The sequence below is a fragment of the Nanorana parkeri genome, unplaced genomic scaffold (genome assembly GCF_000935625.1).
Source record: "Nanorana parkeri isolate BGI_ZX_2015 unplaced genomic scaffold, ASM93562v1 scaffold14, whole genome shotgun sequence".
In the NCBI taxonomy this organism is placed as follows: Eukaryota; Metazoa; Chordata; class Amphibia; order Anura; family Dicroglossidae; genus Nanorana; species Nanorana parkeri.
The window spans coordinates 67,534-87,059 of record NW_017306282.1 but is presented as its reverse complement, the minus strand read 5'-3'; positions in this window follow the sequence as shown (position 1 = coordinate 87,059).

The window sequence follows — 19,526 nt, the reverse complement described above, 5'->3', positions numbered from 1 at the left end:
ATGCATGTTAAAGTGCAACATACTGCACATTGACATGCATGTGGTAACGCAGAGCAATGCATTAATTAATGGGCTGCCAACACAAAACAAAGAAAAATACATGTACATATTTTTCAACATATTTAATCATGTGCTGATATCGAATATTTCGGCGAGATAAATAAATCTTAATTTCTACAGAGTGATATGAAACCTTAAAAAACAGCATTGAACGAACAGGAGAAATCCTGCTCACCTAAAAGAAAAGAAAAGTTAGTGTATGGAAGAGAAAAAAATCAAGGGCTAAGAAGTTCATGTAAAATTAGTTATATATTTATGAACACCAGTCTATGGTACCCTCATGCGTGTAATAAAAGGGAAATATGCTTCTTATAGGATACTACTGTGGCTTGTAAAAAACTTTGGAAGTTATTATGTAAACAGCATTGCTTCTAAAGGAGTGAGCTCTGACAAGAGATAGAATTGGGTGGGTTCCAAAGGTTGTCTTCCAGGGGAACTGGCAACAGGCGTCTCACATGTTTATAAGTAAGGTAAGTGCTCTGTTAAACAAGATGTGTTCTTATGTCAGAGCCAAGTGAGATCTGACATAGCATTTTATTTTGATGTTTGTGATAATGCTGTTTTGCTATCACAGTGAAATATAATGGGGTTGATTTAATAAGGAATTTTGCCTTAGTTTAGGGCATGAGATGAAGCTCTGCTGACTTCCATCATCCAAGTATGTGCAAGCAAAAATACTGTGTTTTTTTTCCTTGGAAAGAAAATGAATCACCCCTGGAAAGGTAAAAGTCACTGACCCTTGAAACCTGTGTAACCCTAACCATTAACCCTCTCCCTGTCAATGACATAAGGCATTGTGTGGAACAAAAAAACCTGTTTCCAGCTGGCCAGGCCAGTATGACTTACGTTGCTGGCTTTCAGCCGTCTGCTCTAAGCTCAGAAGCTTAGAACAGAAGGCTTCCCCTGACCGATCTATGTAAATGAATAGATGTTATGGCATCTATTCATTATGAATGGCAGCTGTTCATTCAGAAAGAGAAGGGAGGAGAAATCGGCCATGATCATCTTTAGGATGCCGAGCAGGCGGTGCGGGATGGAGCTGTTCAATGTGCTCGAGTGGAGGATCAGCAAATATGTCAAATATTTGCTGATCCTTCCCTTCACTGACCAATCAGTATTGATCACTCAGATGTTTGTAAATAACTGAGGAGATAGTAAGTGATTACTATCTCCCCAGTTATGAATGAACAGAAAGTCATATACATTACTTCTTGTTCATTCATGACTAAGGAGATAGAAATAACTTACTATCTTCTCACTTTATGAATTGACAGGAGCAGCTCAGTACAGAGGCTTCCTGTACATTCATAACTGGGGTGAGAGTAAATATTTACTATTTCCTCAGTTTGTGAATTTTTTTGTTTTTTGCATCGGTCATTGTGCCCATGGCTGAGCCCAGCTGTCCATGCCCTTTGGAAATTGGCCTTGAAAAAACATATAAGATACTACTCCTGTAGGCTTGTGCACTATGTTCGAACATTACAAATTTCAGGCTGGATTCACAAATCCTCTCTTGAACCGAACCCAGGCCAGTTCACTTAACAATTGGGCAATGCAGCCTGGTAGATAACTTGTCAGAGAAGGAAAAGGAAGTTTACCTTGCCCAACTCACACCTCTGTCCTCTGGCAGTAGACAGCAACAAGAGGTTAGAGTTAATCCCATCTACAACCAGTTTTTTCTGAAGACTTTTACAACCAAGACGGAAACATTGCAGGTTATTTATACTGTTCCCTTCAGTCAAACTCCACAGAGTTCCCAGCAGTTGTGGTTTACTCCAGTGATGCAGAAAGTCAGAAACAAAAAGGCAGATATTTGCTGGTAAAAAAGTTAAACGTTTACTGTTGTTTACAGTGTTTCAATTAGGGCTGTGGAAATTAAAGATTCATTTCTCGATTAATTGTTAAACTTTTTGATCGATTAAAATTATTTTGATCGCTAATGAAAACACTCACCTCTCTGCCGGCTTCCGGGAGTCCCGTCGGCGATGTCCGTGACGTCATTGGACTCCTCCCCCCTTCCCCAAGTGGCTCAGTCGGCTAACGAAGGGAAGGGGGAGGAGCCCGGTGATGTCCGTGACGGCTAACGAAGAGAAAGGGGGAGGAGTCCGGTGACGTCAATGTCCGTGATGTCACCGGACTCCTCCCCCTTCGTTAGCCGACTGAGCCACTTGGGCCGGTGAGTTTGCCCAAGAAACTTTCTACACGAGCACCAGCCAAGGCATTGGCCTTTACACATACAGCACAGCAATGAAGTCATAAAATGAACTAGGATCACACTAATCCAGCACGTTATTATTCTGAGTTGCCCCACTCAAGCTGCGGCCAAATTGAGTGGGGCACGTGAGATTAATAACGTGCTGGATTAGTGTGATCCTAGTTCATTTTATTACTTCATTGCTGTGCTGTATGTGTATAGGACAATGTAGTTGGATCTGTATGTGCGTTATAATTAATCGATTAATCGTTAAAAAAAATTAGATTAATCGAACTCGAAAATTTTAATCATTACCAGCCCTAATTTCAATATAATGATATACCTGCAAGATAGAAAATAGGTTTGCAGTTGTTGCAACAGATAGTTAAATGATATGGACCTACAACAAAAAGCGTTGACTTTATAACATTGGTTTTAAAAAGGTAATGAGAAGATTTTTATTTAAAACTGACAGCAGCCAGTAACTGTAACTTTTTCACATGTGAATAGGTCATTATATTGATAATATAATGTACAGTATATGTAAAGGTGTAGAGGTGAGATAAATGCACATGGGATAAAGATATAAACTGCTTATATTTTAGATGAGTAAAATGAGTCATGTCAGCTTCAGGTACACTTATACTGTAGCATTTCTCTAATTCTAAGACGGTTTGAGTTAGCAGAGCACATTACAATTTTTTTAATTTGGCTTGTTGACAGAATGTATGAATGCTATTTGTTTATGCTGCTGCACATTAATTTGAAATGTTGAAAAAATAGGAAAAAGGAAGATACAAGCTAACTAATATAACTAGAGTGATACATCTCTGCAATCAATGGAAAATAATGTTCCCCTGTCTTTAAACAGTTTCCTCTTCATGCAAGAGGATTCGGGCAATTATTTACAACTACTGATTTTATTATCTTAAATAGATTTGTTAGGAAGATTACATACATAAAAAAATAATTCCAAACTGGAAACCAGCTGTTTCTGCCATTTGATCCTTCCAGGCTATACTATCTCTAGGGAGTCTCCCTGTGTGGATTACTTTCTAAATCCTTCTAAATTAATACTGCAAGTATTAATATTTAGGGGTCATAAAAATATCTTGTTTTATGCCTAGATAATTAGGATTTCCCTTAAATCGTTAGCTCATAATTAAACCAAAATTGAGTCAATTAAATTATCTATATAATCATACACAAAATTAAGTGCAGAAAATACACTTGGCTTTGCTTTATATTTTATCTATATAAAACATACATATTAGTTCAGCTTAATTTTCCACGCATACAGTCATCGCTTGGTTAATTCTTATGTGTGCAAATATGTGATCGCTGATGGTTTGAAGCTTCAAGGGTGCTTTGTTAGCATGAGCCACATTGAAATCGCTAAGCTTTTTATGTTAATTAAGCATCTGTTCTATTTTACATTTACTGAACAAGATCTTCCAGCCTTTTTCATAACACAGTGCAAAGGGAAATGATCAGGTAAAGCAGTAACCCATGGCAACCTATAAGAAATCTTTTATCTGAGTAAATCCTAATTTATTTCCACCAGTTAATACAATTTCCACATCATCATAAAGACTTAAGCTGTCTTACTTAAAAAAACATTATTTTAAATGAACAGAAAGTTAAGGACAGAGTCTCTGTTTCTTAATTATAAGCATGCACACTCTGCAGTGCAGCTACTTCTACTCAAAGGCAAAACACTTTCACAAAGGACCTAAGTTCCACCTGCTGCCAGCTTTGTCAAATTTAGTTGAAGTGGAGCTGTCTGCCACTGCTGACAGATCCTTAAAACATGACAACCAGGAATGTAATGGTGTAAATATATAAAGCATGTCAAGTCTAGGAAGAATAAAGAATATGATGTACCTAGCATAAACAGTGCACCCTACAATAATACTAAGTAAAAAAACTGCCACTTAGGTCATTGGTGGTCAGAGTAGTGTTCTCTTACATTCACGAATACTAGTTTCATACCATTGACACTGGTGGCAGTACTTTGCAGGTAAGAAGATTGACCTGCCCCTGCTCAAGGACCCCTAGCAATCTGTGGAGGACCATTAACACTGTTTAACAATCAGCAACTACTGAGACAATAAAGTGTTTACATAGCATGTACTGCATGTAATGTACTGTTTATGTTTTCAATAATTAGCTGTTGCTGAGTGAATGTTTACAAGACATGATATGCTAGGTTTAATTCACTATCGTCGATGAGTTACTTTAACTCCAGTTGTTATTGTACCTTATGATTTTTTCAATTCACAAACATAAATATCTTTTAGGAATTAATATCTAGTTTTTGCTTTTTCGTTTAGTCGAAAACACTTTTCAAATAAGTGTTAAAAATCATGAATTTGCATGCGAAAATGTTCACTGGTTAAATAAATCATGAATTTGCATGCAAACATTTTCACTGGTTAAATAACCTGGTTAAGGTTAACTTAAAATTCTGACTTATTTTATTAGAGGTGTTATCGCAGAGTTCCGTCTTATTATCTTATTGATCTGAGAGATTCTATTAAATCTTATATTTATGGATACAAATAACAGTACATTGCATATTGCTGTAAGCTATGATTGAAGTATGTCTGCAAGATATATTTGGGGTGTATGTGGATGTTTGCTTATGTGTTGAAGGTAACACACTTCAGTCATATGCTAACTAGGTTTTTATTGTGATTAACTTCCTGACCAGTTGGGTCTGTGATAAAACTGTTAACTGTACACAATGGCAAAAGCTGTAGAGAGTTTTTGTCAAAAGAAACTTGTTTGATTAACTTCCACTAGATAGCAAATGTACACAACTGATTATTTTAATGGATGTAACTAGGGCTGCAGCTAACGAATATTTTCATAATCGATTAGTTGCCCGATTATTTTTTCAACTAATCGATTGGTTGCATTAAAACTAGGGTTGCACAGATACCAAGTACAGTACTCGGTACAAGTACGAGTACATGTACCGATACTTTTGAGCTCCAAGACTAGACTAGAGACAAATTCAAAAATTAGGAGGCAGCTGTCATTTGTAAGGAGCACACGGAGCTCCTGGGATTTGTACATCCCTGTTTTAATGTACGATTTTGTTTTTATAAATATAAATAAAGGGATGCAAGATACCAGTTTTGCGAGTACGAGTACTGGTACTTGCCGAGTACTTACAAGTACGAGTACTGATACATTTTTGTTTATTGTCATGTGACAGTTTTTCTAAAACAATACAGACTAATGATTTCAGGACAGTGGTGGAGCACCAGAGCCAGGTCCCAGCTGCAACCCCTGCAACCCTGGTAGTTCTCATGAAAATGCCAAGTATCTGCACTGGTACTCGAAAAGTATCTGTTCAACCCTAATTAAAACCCTCTCTCTCTCTCCCCCCCCCAACCAACCAACTAACCGATAATGAGAATAGTTGGCAACTATTCTCATAATCGTTTATAATCTCCAGGCAACCCTAGTTGCCAACTATTCTCATAATCGATTATTAGCGATTTAATCGATTAGTTGTTGTAGCCCTAGATGTAACATCAAAGGGATCATCAGAGCGGACAATCCGAACACTTTCAGTGTTAGTGAATGACAGAAAACTGTTAATGACGCTAGAGGTTAAAAATATCTAGGGGTATCAAAGAATTATCATGAGGAGAGTCATGAAGAGAGAGACATAGAGACTGAAAAGTGCATATGTAGATTGCAAATATTTGAAGGGGGTATAGATTGTCTGGATCTTTGCTAGGGTCATTGTCATCCTGTACATAATCATCATCATCATAAAGACAGAGTTCTAGATATGCATAGGCAGGGACTGACCGGGCGTTGATTTTTTTAACTATTATTATTCTGAATATTCTCTGTTGGAATGTTCTGATTTATCTGTTTCTGGGATCCAATAAACGCTAAAGTATTTGTATAAAAACAGGGTTGCCCGGAGATTGCTTGAAGCCCTACATATAAACATAAATATATTTATAAATTATAACTTCACATATTAGGAAATAAACGTTATAGGCTTGTTTACTTGACCTAAATAAAAAATGGATATATATCAGATGAAGTACAATGACCAAACAAGCTTAAGGGAATAACAAGTGGGTTCATATGGCATCACAGAATAATATTAGCTTTGGTAGTCAGTAGATTTCAATAATTTCAGTAAGTACAGTAACGCAAGCCACATAAATAATAGGTGAATAAACGCTAAAGTATCTGTATAAAAACAGGGTTGCCTGGAGATTGCTTGAAGCCCTACATATAAACATAAATATATTTATAAATTATAACTTCACATATTAGGAAATAAACGTTATAGGCTTGTTTACTTGACCTAAATAAAAAATGGATATATATCAGATGAAGTACAATGACCAAACAAGCTTAAGGGAATAACAAGTGTGTTCATATGGCATCACAGAATAATATCAGCTTTGGTAGCCAGTAGATTTCAATAATTTCAGTAAGTACAGTAATGCAAACCACATAAATAATAGGTGAAAAGTGTTGATGATGCAAGGAGGGTAAATGTAGATGGGTGTTGTCAGAACTTAAAGGGTTTACAAGGATTGACTGAGTTGACTTTTAACAGGAACATCATTCCTAGCAACTCCAAAATAAATTATTTTATGCAATAGCCTATGATTAAAGCTTGAAATTGGGAGGGGCTAAGAACTTGCCGTACCTCTAGGAATGGCCGCATTTCTGTCCGTAAGCTTAACCTCTATTTTTTCTATATATATCATTATTTGTGTGGTTCTTGTTATAGCCTCTGTCTGAGTTATTTTCACATATGATTATTTGTGTGGTTCTTGTTATAGCCTCTGTCTGAGTTTTTTTCATATATGATTATTTGTGTGGTTCTTGTTATAGCCTCTGTCTGAGTTTTTTTCATATATGATTATTTGTGTGGTTCTTGTTATAGCCTCTGTCTGAGTTTTTTTGCAATAGTTTTTTTTGTTTCAGAACAGAATAACAATCAATAGTCATACTTTAACAAAGTACAGAACGTGAAGGTAAAATGAAAAGTATTGTGTACAGTCAGTACAATTACATTGATACCGGGTTTATGATTTAAAATGTAAGATGATTGCTGGAACAGCTAATGTATGTAGTTTCCTGCTAGAGCATTGTGTATCGATTAATAAAATCCATATCCTCCAGCATCATTTGAAAATTCTGAAAGAGTTCTTTGTTTTACAATCCTCTGCGAGTTGAATCAAGCTTATGTTTCTTGTTTGTCAAACACTGAAAGCTGTACCCTATTGTTAACGATAGGAAAATCCAGGTAGAGCGAGAACATTAATTATAGTAGAAGTGGCTACACAATAGTTTAAGATTAGAAATAAATTAAACCTATCTTAAACAGGGCAAAAGCCCCCCCAAAGAAAACTGTTGTGATTTGGCATTGTGTCCCCCCCCCGCCCCATATGTCTCTTATAGATTTATCCCTATCATATCTATCCTATATAATTTTTGAGGGTATCATACCTCAAGTTTCATATAATGAATCCAGGGATTTCATCCATTCCATTTAATCCCAGTCCTCGCAAAATAATTTTTATCTATAGATAAAAGGGAAAAATCAAATTTTTGGACATTGTCACAGTATAGGGATCATAGTCTCAAGTTGCCATCACTGCTGAAAGCAATATGTTGAGCAGTCAGGATACATCTTTGCAAGTCCAGTACGTGGTACAACCTTGGAAAGACTTTATAGTTTTCCTGTATAAAAGACATATTTACTATTTCTATTATAAATTCATTTATTTTCTATCTATCCATTTGGTCCAGTCCTTTGTATAGATAGTGACTTCTAGATCTGTCTTCCATGCAGTCACATGTGGTTGCTTGTTCGAAGAGCTGACTATATAAAGAGGAGATGGGTAGTGACCAATTTTCATAATCTGTCATGTTAGTAGGATAACAATATAATACAATAGATGTAACTATGTATAAAATGTGAGAGCTGATGCCAACAAACTGGTTCAGGGGGCATCTTCAGTTTGTTACAAAGGTGGGTGAAATCTACAAGCCTCCTCCTCCTGACGCCCTCGGAGCCGGTCCCGGGATCCAAGATGGGGCAGCGGATCCCGGGAATCAAGGTGAGGGGTCGGGGGGGAAACCGGAAGCGCCGACCGGAGGGGGGGTGCCGCGAACGAGCACATATAGGCGATCGGCGGGCTATGGACCCGCCGATCGCCTATATGTGAAACACCCGGTAACGGGTGTGTGCATTTAGCGGGTCTTTTCTGCCCGTGCGTGCCCGCTAGGGGGCGCGCGCGAGCAGAAAAAAATTGCCGTCTGGAGACGGCAACCCGCAGATGCTGCAGTGCCGTCCGTCCGTTTTTTTACTACGGGCGGACGGCAAGAGGTTAAGAAATAATGTATTCTATGAGAAGGCAGTATGTAGACTCAAGGATTAGTTTACTGATGCTGTCCCATAATATCAAGGAATGAAAACAATTTGGATGCAAAATGGCCTTTTTTGGGGAAAGCTACATGAAAAGACCTGTAGCACTTGATCTATTTGCGCCTGCCTTCAAAGCAAACCATTCAGGTAAATATATGCTAGACTTGGGCATTGATAACTGAGCAATCTGTACAACACGATGTTCGTTATTTGATGGACATTAAGTCTAGCCCAGATTTTTTCAATTGAAATTAATAAATCAGTTTTGGCAGTTTTGTCATTTTTACTACATTAATTCTTTCCATCCATTAAAGTTGATATGTTCACAATTCCTTGAATTTCCTGAATAGAGACGTATATAACAAGCTGTTATTGATAAATCTATGTACAAACATGTTCACTCTATTTATTACTAAGTCATACATTATTTTTTGATGAGGGCTCCTCCCCTCATAAAATTTACACACCAGAGAAAGTTAGGTTTGGGGGTCCACTTTGCCAATCTATTTAACACTCAACTTTTTTTTTAGCTGAATGCATTCAGGGCAACAAATAAAACATGGTAGGGTAAAAAAATGTTCTGTATGTGTAAGCCAAACACAACATACCCCACCCGTCACCACTGCCAGGGGGATTGTGACGATGTCCCATGTCTGTAAAATATCTAATCCACGTTTGCGGATACTCTGAAACTGGACTAGCAATATCAATATTTTAGCATTAACAAGGAATAAGATCAGCAAGGTTTTATATTTTGTACAAGCATGAAGCAGATTTTTATCTCACTCATTATTGTAAAATCTAGAGGATTCAGTAGAGTGTTCGAAGCACTACATTAGTATACAATAGGGATGCACCAATACTGGTTTTCTGGGATTATTATTATTATTACAGGTATTTATATAGCGCCGTCAATTTACGCAGCACTTTACATAGTTGCGCATTCACATCAGTCTCAAGGAGCTTACAATCTAAGGTCCCTATCTCACATGCATACATAGAGGACCAACTTAGACAGAAGCCAATTAACCTACCAGCATGTCTTTGGAGTGTGGGAGGAAACCGGAGTACCCGGAGGAAACCCACGCAAGCACAGGGAGAACATGCAAACTCCTTGCAGATAGTGACCTGGCCGGAGACCCCCCATCCCTGCAAGGCAGAAGCGCTAACCACTATGCCACTGTGCTGCTGGGATCTAGTATGAGTACCGATATTTTTTTTCTGGTATTTGCTGATGCCGAAATACTGATACCGAAAGTCCCATAAAGGAAGCTGGGCAGCGTGTAATGACTTGCTGCTCGGCTTCCTGATTAGACGGGAAGCCGGGCGGCGTGTAATGACTCACCGCCCAGCTTCTCGATTAGCCGGGAGGCCATCTCCATGCTCCCTTGTCACCAGGTGATGTGGAAGTATGGAGCCGACTTTTCGGCCAATCAGGAAGCCGGGGGCGGGTAACGCCTCACCACCTGGCTTCCTGATTGGCCAGCTTCCTGATCAATCAGGAAGCCGCGTGGCACCATTACCCAGTGCCCAGCTTCCTGATCACCAAGTGAGGAGGGAGCTTGGAGCTGGCTTCCCGGACAATAAAGAGGCTGGGTAGGGTGTAATGACTCACCACTCGGCTTCCTTATACCAGAAGTTCCAGTATCGGGATAGGCATCGGGGGAATTTGGGTGAGTACAATATAAAATACAAGTATCGGTACATCCTCAGTATACAATTCCTTTGATTGGTCTACAGTGTAACCAAATATGGTGTACATAGCTTGCTCCTCCATTTAGTATCACAGGTTTTCTTGGTCAAGACACTGAGAGCCGACCTGCTCAGTCCAAACGGAAGAGCATATGTAGGAATCACCAAATAAAGAATGTGAGCATAGCACACGTATATACAGTACTGCATGACATGTGTATACAGTACTGCATGACACTTGTATACAGTACTGCACAACATTATTTTGATGTGTATAGCTTCAGCATAGCTTCAACATAGATTTGCTGCACCATCAAATGAGCAGTCAATATTGTTAACAAAATTTAAAGAGAACTGTTCCAACTGCTATTTCAAAATACCCAGTAGGCTTTCTCCAGCTGTGCTACTAAAATTCATGAAACAGAAAAACCTCTCCTGCACCCTTTTCTCTTTAACATAACACAGGATCATGCTATAATGTTCTTTCACTACAACATCAAGTGTCTATGTCCAGACTGTACTAAACAGCTTCTCTGACTTATTTGTTGTTTTGCCATATTGCACATGATGGGAATCAAGTGATCAACTGAAGTTTTGCTTAACAATGTTACCAGACTACCTCGCCCTCTACTATTGGGTTGATGTGTCTTTGTTTTACTACTTAGGGCGCCATACCCTTCTACAAGCTTGTGGAGATTAATATATTTTCTACAACATAAAACAATCTCATGAAATTACTATGATTTACATCAGGGTTACATAAAGTATGAGCAGCTTCATCCTTCATTTTGTAAGCAAGGCCTACTATGGCAATGAACAGAATGATGAAAATTAGTCTCTTAATCTCATGGTTTTGAAGTACTTTCTCCTGGTGCTTATTTTGCAGGTTAACATTAATTAAAGTTTCAGAATCCATGTTTTTTTCTGCAGACAGATATGTATTTGATGCTGCCTGATGTTGTGCCCTGTCCTTCTGTTCCCTGACATATGCATATAAATGTACATTTTCAACTTTCCAACAAGTAATAAATGGATTTTGTGTGAATTGCTCAAGCACCAAGCACAGGGTAAAAGTAGACCTAGTGACCTTGGAAAGGTAACACATTAATAGTGTCTGTTGATGGCTGGATAGGATGTTGTTTATAAAGTAAAATGTAGTGGTTGTACTAGACAAAGGGTCTGGTACCACTAATACCTTGGACGAGGGCATATCAGAACATGTGCCAAAAGATTCAGCAGATGTAGAAAGGATATCTGAATGTGCAACAATGGGTTCTGAACTTACAGAAGGCAAAGGCATATCTAAATACAAAATTACAAATTCTGCATATGTGGAAAGCAGATACAGGTGTAGAAGTAATAACAGAGCAGAACATTTCAGATTACGTAGAAGCAGTACATGAAGAAGGCATTTCTCCAAACAAGGCAAGAGTTTTTACCGTTTTTTTAGAGGCATATCTGAACATAAGGTACTAGGTTTGTTATAACGGGTCACACTCTCATGTTTCTCTGTGTCAACACCTACACTTTCCTCTAAACATGCCTGTTTGGTCACTTTGTCACTGACAAACAAAGTTGACATTGCAGATTGTGCAGAGTAAGAAATAGTAGAAAGGTTTCTACAGGCATAATTGTTGCTGTCCTGCTTCAAAACAGTCCTTCGAAATATAAATTTATTTATAAACTTGAAACTTTATTCACAGACTGTGTTTCCGCACCTGCGTGAATGTTTGGATTAAACCTATGTACCATAAATTTGCAAAAGCGTGCACCTGACATTGGACAATTTGTACATATGAAATCTGTTTGGAAGCAACCTGCTCAATTTACCTACAGCTGCTATGTGCTAATCAATGCTTCTTTTCTAACCATTGCTAAATTATAGCCTTGGCTTTGCAGCAGTCTTCTATCGCTTTTATTGTTACACCTGGACTGCATTGTTCAGTTGCCGTTACCAACAGCCCTCTATATGATCATTAAGTGTATATCAGCAAGAGAGTGAACTTGTTATTGGACAGTACGTGTACAAGAAATATGTTTGAAAGCAACCTATTTACTTTACCTACCATTTGCTATATGTTAATCAATGTCTGTATTTTAACAATTGCTCAGTAACTGCCTTGGCTTCGCAGTGCCATAGTTTTCATTTGACTGTGCTTTGCAATCATTTGGTTTCAGTCTTATGTTTGGACTTCCGTGTTCAATTGCTGTTAGCAACAACCATTTATTTGAGTACTGAATATGTTGGCTAGAGGTGCACCGAAATGAAAATTTCTAAAATGAAACCAAAATGAAAAAAAAGTGTCAGGCCGAAACAGAAAATGTTTTTTTCTACAGCACCTTTTATAAATGAACAGGAATCCTCTATACTGAGTGTTCCTGTTCATTCATAACTCGTGGAGATAGTATGTTTACTATATCCACAATCATGAATGAACAGGAAGTGATGTAGATCACTTCCCATTCATTCATAATTGGGGACACAGTAACCATACTATGTCCTCAATTATTTACAAACACTCAGCAATTACTGATCACTGAGTGCTTGTACCCACTCTCTATCCTGACTGCTGTCACAGGAGGCTGAGCGATCAGTGCGTGGAGGAGAGCTCGGTCTCCTCTGGCAGCTGACTCCTCCCCTGTACTGTGGCCCAGCCTCCTGTGACAGCTGACAGCTGTCCCCGCCTCCACACCGCCGCTCTCCCTGTCTGTCACAGGATGCTGAGCTGTGTGTGGGAGGAGAGACGCCAGCCGCTCACAGCTCTCTCCTCCCCTGCACTGCTCGGCCTCCTGTGACAGTTTCTCTCCTCCCCGCTGGACCCAGCAGGGAGGAAAGAAAGCAAAGATGCACCGCAATTTTGGCAAAAAAATTGCACTTTTGGAATTTTGCCAAAAGAGCAATTTTGGCTGCCAAAATTTTTGTACATCCCTAATATTCTCAATAGCGTGCACATGAAATTGGACAACTTGTATACTGAAGATCCATCTAGAAGCAATCTGCTCACTTTCTTTCTGCACCAGAGTGAATGTTCGGATTAGCCCTATGTGTGGCAAGCACTATATATTAATAATAGAGTGCACTTGATATTGGATATCTGTATACAAGAGATCTATATGCCATTCATTATATGTTTGCTAACAATTGTTTTGCCACAGCTTCAGATTTCAATGTCACAGTTTATCTGACTATGCAATCATGTCTTATGTTGCTGCAGAGGGGTTTCTTTACTTTAGTTACATGGAATAGTATGTGTTTTTCACAAGATGATTTCATATAGACCTTACAGCCATAGAGAGGAGGCTAGGCCAGTTTATCTGAGTTTGCCAAAGCCCGCTCAAAACTGTGAACACCACCCTCTCCTTCTGACCCAATCAGTGGTGGCAGTTGAGGTGGGGGCATTCCCTGCCCCTTTGTGACATATAGCTGTGGGGCTGGGAATGCACCTCCCTGCAACTGATTGGGTCAGGAGGAGGAGTGGCAGTCAGAGTTCTGAGCAAGCTTGGTCATTACAAATCCACACATCTCAATAGTGAAGTTATTTCTATTTATGCTAACATGCATTATGTTTTGAGAGGAGCAGCTACACTTGTTCAGTTTAATTTTGCTCAAACATTTTTCGAACTTAATATTAATACGCTTGTGAGATCTCCATACATAGCAAGTGCTATAAGAGATTCGTTTGGATGTATTTTGGATAAAGTCCAATTTTTGTGATATTCAGATTTTTACACTGCTGGGGTCTCTATGGTGTTTTATGCAAACTTATCTATTAATTATTTTTATTATTAAACTCTCTTTTTATTATTATTTTAACAAATGAAAGAACAAAAGACATATAACAATGTAAACAACAGGACGTCCTTATGATTACAGTTAACAACTCAAAGTGACACTAAACTCAGGAATTAAACTTTAGAAATGCATTCAAGTACCCAAACTATTAACAAAAATGTAGCTTATTTGTATTCCCAAATGCACAGAATATTACTTGATATTGAGTTCTTAGAGGTATATTAAGCACCAGAGATTGTTTATCCAGGGAATATCCAATTGCCTTATGGGGGTCAGGAAGGAATTTTTCTCCCCTGTTCAAGCAAATTGGACCACGCTTTGGAGGGTTTTTTTTTGCCTTCCTCTGGATCAAAAGTGGGTAACTGTGAGCATAGCGTTCTGTTTTAGGTTTTTCTTTTTTTTCTTCTTCTCATCTCTATAGGTTGAACTCGAAGGACTTTTTTTTTTTCTAAAAATAAATAAGACACTGTCTTATTTTCGGGGAAACACGGTATCTAACTATGTAATTGGTATCAGCAAGTACTTGTACTTGGTCTTAAAAAAGTGGTATCGGGACACCCCTAGTGTGTGTGTGTGTTTGTCAAATTTGCATGCACCTTTGGAGAATCCGTAATATATGTATCATTTCTAGAGAACACATGAGTGAGCAGGCAAAACACATTTCTTTTATTTCTTATGGGATTCATATTCAACTGTAGGTCATAACAGAATGGCACAAATAAAAAAATGAAATTACCCCTATTCAAAAGTCTGCATACCCTTAGTTCTTAGTACTGTGTATTGCCCCCTTTAGCATCAATGACAGCGTGCAGTCTTTTGTAATAGTTTTCTATGAGGTCCTGAATTCTTGCAGGTGGGATAGCTGCCCATTCGCCTTGGCAAAATTCCTCTAGGTCATGCAAAGTCTTTGGTCATCTTCCTTGAACTGCACATTTGAGATCTCCCCAGAGTAATAGCTTTAGTTCCATTAATTGGAATTTAAAAAGCCATAGATGTGAAAAATGAACCTTTAATTGCCATTGTAACCTGTGTGTGTCACCTTGTGTGTCTGTAACAAGGCCAAACATTCCAGGGTATGTAAACTTTTGATCAGGGCCATTTGGGTGATTTCTGTTATTATGATGATTTAAAAAGGAGCCAAACAACTATGTAATAATAAATTGCTTGATATGAGCACTATCCTTAAATAAAATAAAAATTTTTGGCATGATCAGTCATATTTTCAAAATGTCATGATTTCTGCCAGGGTATGCAAACTTTTGAGCGCAACTGTATATACGGAACTTTATATTTTAAATATTTGTGAATAATTGGGGATAGAGTTTCAGGTAATGTGGGACTGTGGATTTGAAGTGCTTGTTGTACCTTGACATTTTACTGAAGTTTGAAGGAAATGTAATTTGCTACTGCGATAAAAAAAAAGCACAACTAGTTGAAGGCTTAAGCTTTATTTTGATAACTACAATTTTCTATGGCTTTTAGATCTGCTATGACCCACTCCTACTCCCACTGGTTAATTGTTGAATAATACCGCAGGTTAAATAAAATCATGCGTCATGTTTCAAACTACCCGAAGAGTCTTTTTTTTTTTTTGCAGTTATAACAATGAATCGGATTGGGTTGCTGCTGATACTATATTAAAGCCAATCAAGAAAGTAAAAAATGTAGGGCTCATGTAGTTGCTGCCTGATGACTATTCTCTTTAAATAAAGACTAGCTGCAGAGACACTGCAGGTTTGAGCTAGAATCTTCTTAATGACAGACAGCTGAAAAAAACTGCTTGAATCCTCATTGGCTGTCTCTACCTGGGTGAACACGCCCCTAACAACTACAGTGAGGAGAGACTTGATTGGACAGTACAGACTACACCTGATTGTGTATGAGAATTACAGAGTCTTGAGGGAGTTGAACTCCTGAGGGACTAGAAATTGGTGTTTGTCAGTGCAGTGCTGGACTACAATTCCCAGGCGGCTCAGAGAACAAGGGGAAGGACTGCAATTTCATCTCTTTTGAGCGCACCTGAACCAAGGGCATGTGGTAGAAAAGTCACTCACACTCAAATAAGATTTTCAGTCAATTTTTTTTTTTTTTTTTAAGAATTGTAACATTGTATGGCAACGTTTCTGAACCGTATAGGTCCCTTCTTCAGGCAAACAAAGTGTAACAATCAAAAACAAAGTGCAGGTATATTTACACAGCAGTGAAGCACCAAAAACCAATCTGAAAACCATTGAAACCTCCCCTTCTGACATCATAGTGATGTCATATTTTCCAATATGACAGGATTGGTGTTTTTCCAATATCTCCCACAAAATCACAAAGAAGGTTGAAGGGTACTTTAATATCCCCACTGGCAATGCCCAGCTCACCATGATCTATGTTTGTCAATCCCTTGCCTTGAAAACAACTAGATTTGATTATCAAGATTTGCCCGCTATTATCTTTAAACATTTTTTTTTGCATTGGTACATGTTTCCAAGGACAGTGCCTAGCTCCCTATGCCCTTTGTTTGATAATCCCCTGCCAATTATACTTGAAAATAGCCAGATTTGATTTTCAAGATGGTTGACTTCAGTGGTGTTCGGATTAAAGTTTGCAATTTATGGGTTTTATGTTGGGTTTGAAGAAAGGCCTAGAAATCACTTCCATTTGCTCATTACTACTTATCATAAACCATACCTGCATAAGTAATGTTTAATCTAGCAGCTTGTTAGGAAAGTGTATTATCTTTAGGATAAACAATATCATAGAATCTGCCATCCCAGATGATAACATTACATGTATGGTTTGGTATATTATAGATTAGTGTGGCCAGATGCTTACCGTCTTCTATTAATCAATGTGTGCCTGCCTTATTTCTTTCATGGTAAGTACTGCTATAGGTCATAGATAAATGCATGATTTTAAAACTCAACTATAGCATTTCTTGCTCTGGAGCTGATGACAGCTGCTGCTCTTGCAGTTGAGATTTATTTTACTTCTAAATGGAAATCGTCTCAGCATTCTGTTTGCAGAGATTCTTTTTAACGTTAATCATGTACTTTTGCTTCTCTATGTGAGATTAAAGGCCAACCATGTCTTTGTAGTACAGATAACCCATTGCCTGTCATCTTATAACATGCACAACAAAGGCAATTCCATAGTATTATTTAAATCTTGTTGGAGAATCTGTTTTCCATTCATGCAGCATGACTCTGTGAGACATTTTGGGAGAACTTTACTTAAATATTGCAGCACAAACATAGCTGTTACTAAATGATAGATAGGGCCAACAAGAACAGACAAAAAAAATAAAAAAAAGGAACCAGGACTGTAAGAGGGCAGATATGCAGCATTTTAAGGAACTGCATACTAACCCAACAGTTTATAATAGAATTTGCTTTATCACTACCTACTGTCCATTCAATACAGTCCCTCCAGGAAAAGATGCGTCTGCTGCTGTATTCCAACTCCCCTTCTGGACTGCTAATTTATAAGAAACATGAGAATTCCTAAGATTGTAGTTTACATGTGGAACTCCAGGTCACAGGGGAAGTTAGAAATTACTGTTTGTGAGACTTGCCAAGCAAAGTGTGGGCATGGCCAATTTGTACATGTGTTGATAGGACATGTCACTTGCCATAGGTTCTGCCATTCCATGGCATTACATTCTGTTAATGTCAGCAAGTTGGTACACAACCACATAATATTGCAAATCATGTGTGCATTGTAGTCAATATTTAAACTAAGCCTGTTCTACTGTATATTAGCAGTCACTTATAAACTCAAAAATTAAATGGGAACTATCTGTTTCAGAACACAAAAATTGGAACTGGTGGTTGCTTTGGAAGAACATGCATGCTTGTTTTCATATGATTAAATATATCGTTGATTTTAAAATAATTGTTACAAGAAAATTTGTAGCACATCAGGGCTGTTATCAAAACACATTTTCCCAGTATATAAAATTAAAAAAAACCTAAAGAAAGATTAGCTCAAGCTCTTAAGTGTTAGATAAACCTTTAGGTGAACAAAAAGCTCAAACTTTTCTCCAATTTTCCTAATTTAGCTTCTATGTGGCAACTGTGCTAGCATATACTGTCCATAGAAACAGTTCCTCTTGAACCTTCAATCATCAGTATCCACCATATGCAAGCTCAGTGCTGCATTCACCAGCCACTATAATAACTATAACAGATCCCCCTCCTTTAGAAAAGAGCAGCCCCCCAACACCACCTTATGCAACCAGATGTCTCTGAAGCAGACTCCCTCCTTTGCAGCCTCTACCTCTAAAAAAACACAGCAAAGCAGCAGTCTTCTGTGGCGATCCAATGATCATCTCAGCAGTTATGCCACTATGTCTGCTCCTCAATGTGTTTTATTAAACTTTTATACTAATTTTTTAACAAATGCAAAGAATAGTTGTCAGAGCCTAGCCCATGATAAGAACTACCGTCTGTCACGTTTTGCTGCAGTGCACTACATGTGCCACTATTATACCCATGTATTTTATAATTTTGTTTTAGTTTACTGGCATATAGTATAGTGTCTTAATAAAGATTAATTTCACTGTCTCTGTTTGTCTTCTGACCATTATTAGTATTTGTTTTGCTTAATCATTTTTCCTGAAAATAATTTTTACTTTAAAAAAATTCACTTGGTAGTGAATGTCCCTCTGCCTTGTTTGATCCTGCCATCCTTATTACACTTGACTTTAAAAGTCCATATGCTTACCACTACTTTTCTTGCTGCTGGGAGTCCTATAAGTGACCATATTGGAGTTAAAGATGAGCAGTGACTCATATTTGAGCTATTCCAATTGACTGTGATGCCAGCAAAATACTTCAATAGATTACTAATACCTAATGCAGTCTGAAAAGAAGAGCCTAAATCATTTAGGTATAATAAAACATTGTCCGCGTATAGAGATCATTTTTCTTTTAAGTCTTTAACACACAGACCTCTCACATTTGCAGCTCCTTATAACTAAATGGCCCTAAGTTCTAGCACCAAGTCAAATAATCCTTTAAACTATAAATGGGGTTTATATTATGTTATTCTTTTATACTTTGGCATTGGGTTTGGAATATATAAAATTCAGCAAATACAGCAGGTTAAATATTCCCACACCTCAGTGTCAAAAGCCTTTTCAGTCTCGAGGGAGGTCATAACTTTGGTTCCAATGTTTTGCATCTGCATCAGTTGTCTGGGTACCTACCCAGTGTTGGAGGCTAGAGATGGCTGCTAACATTTCTTCTACAGAGGTACCAGCTTGAACTGGAACTGGAAGGTAGATGTTGGTGATTGGAAATCTATGGACCTACGTTACTTACTCCAGAGTATAGTTGTTTGTAGAGATTAGCAATTTGTTAATTAATCAACGGGGG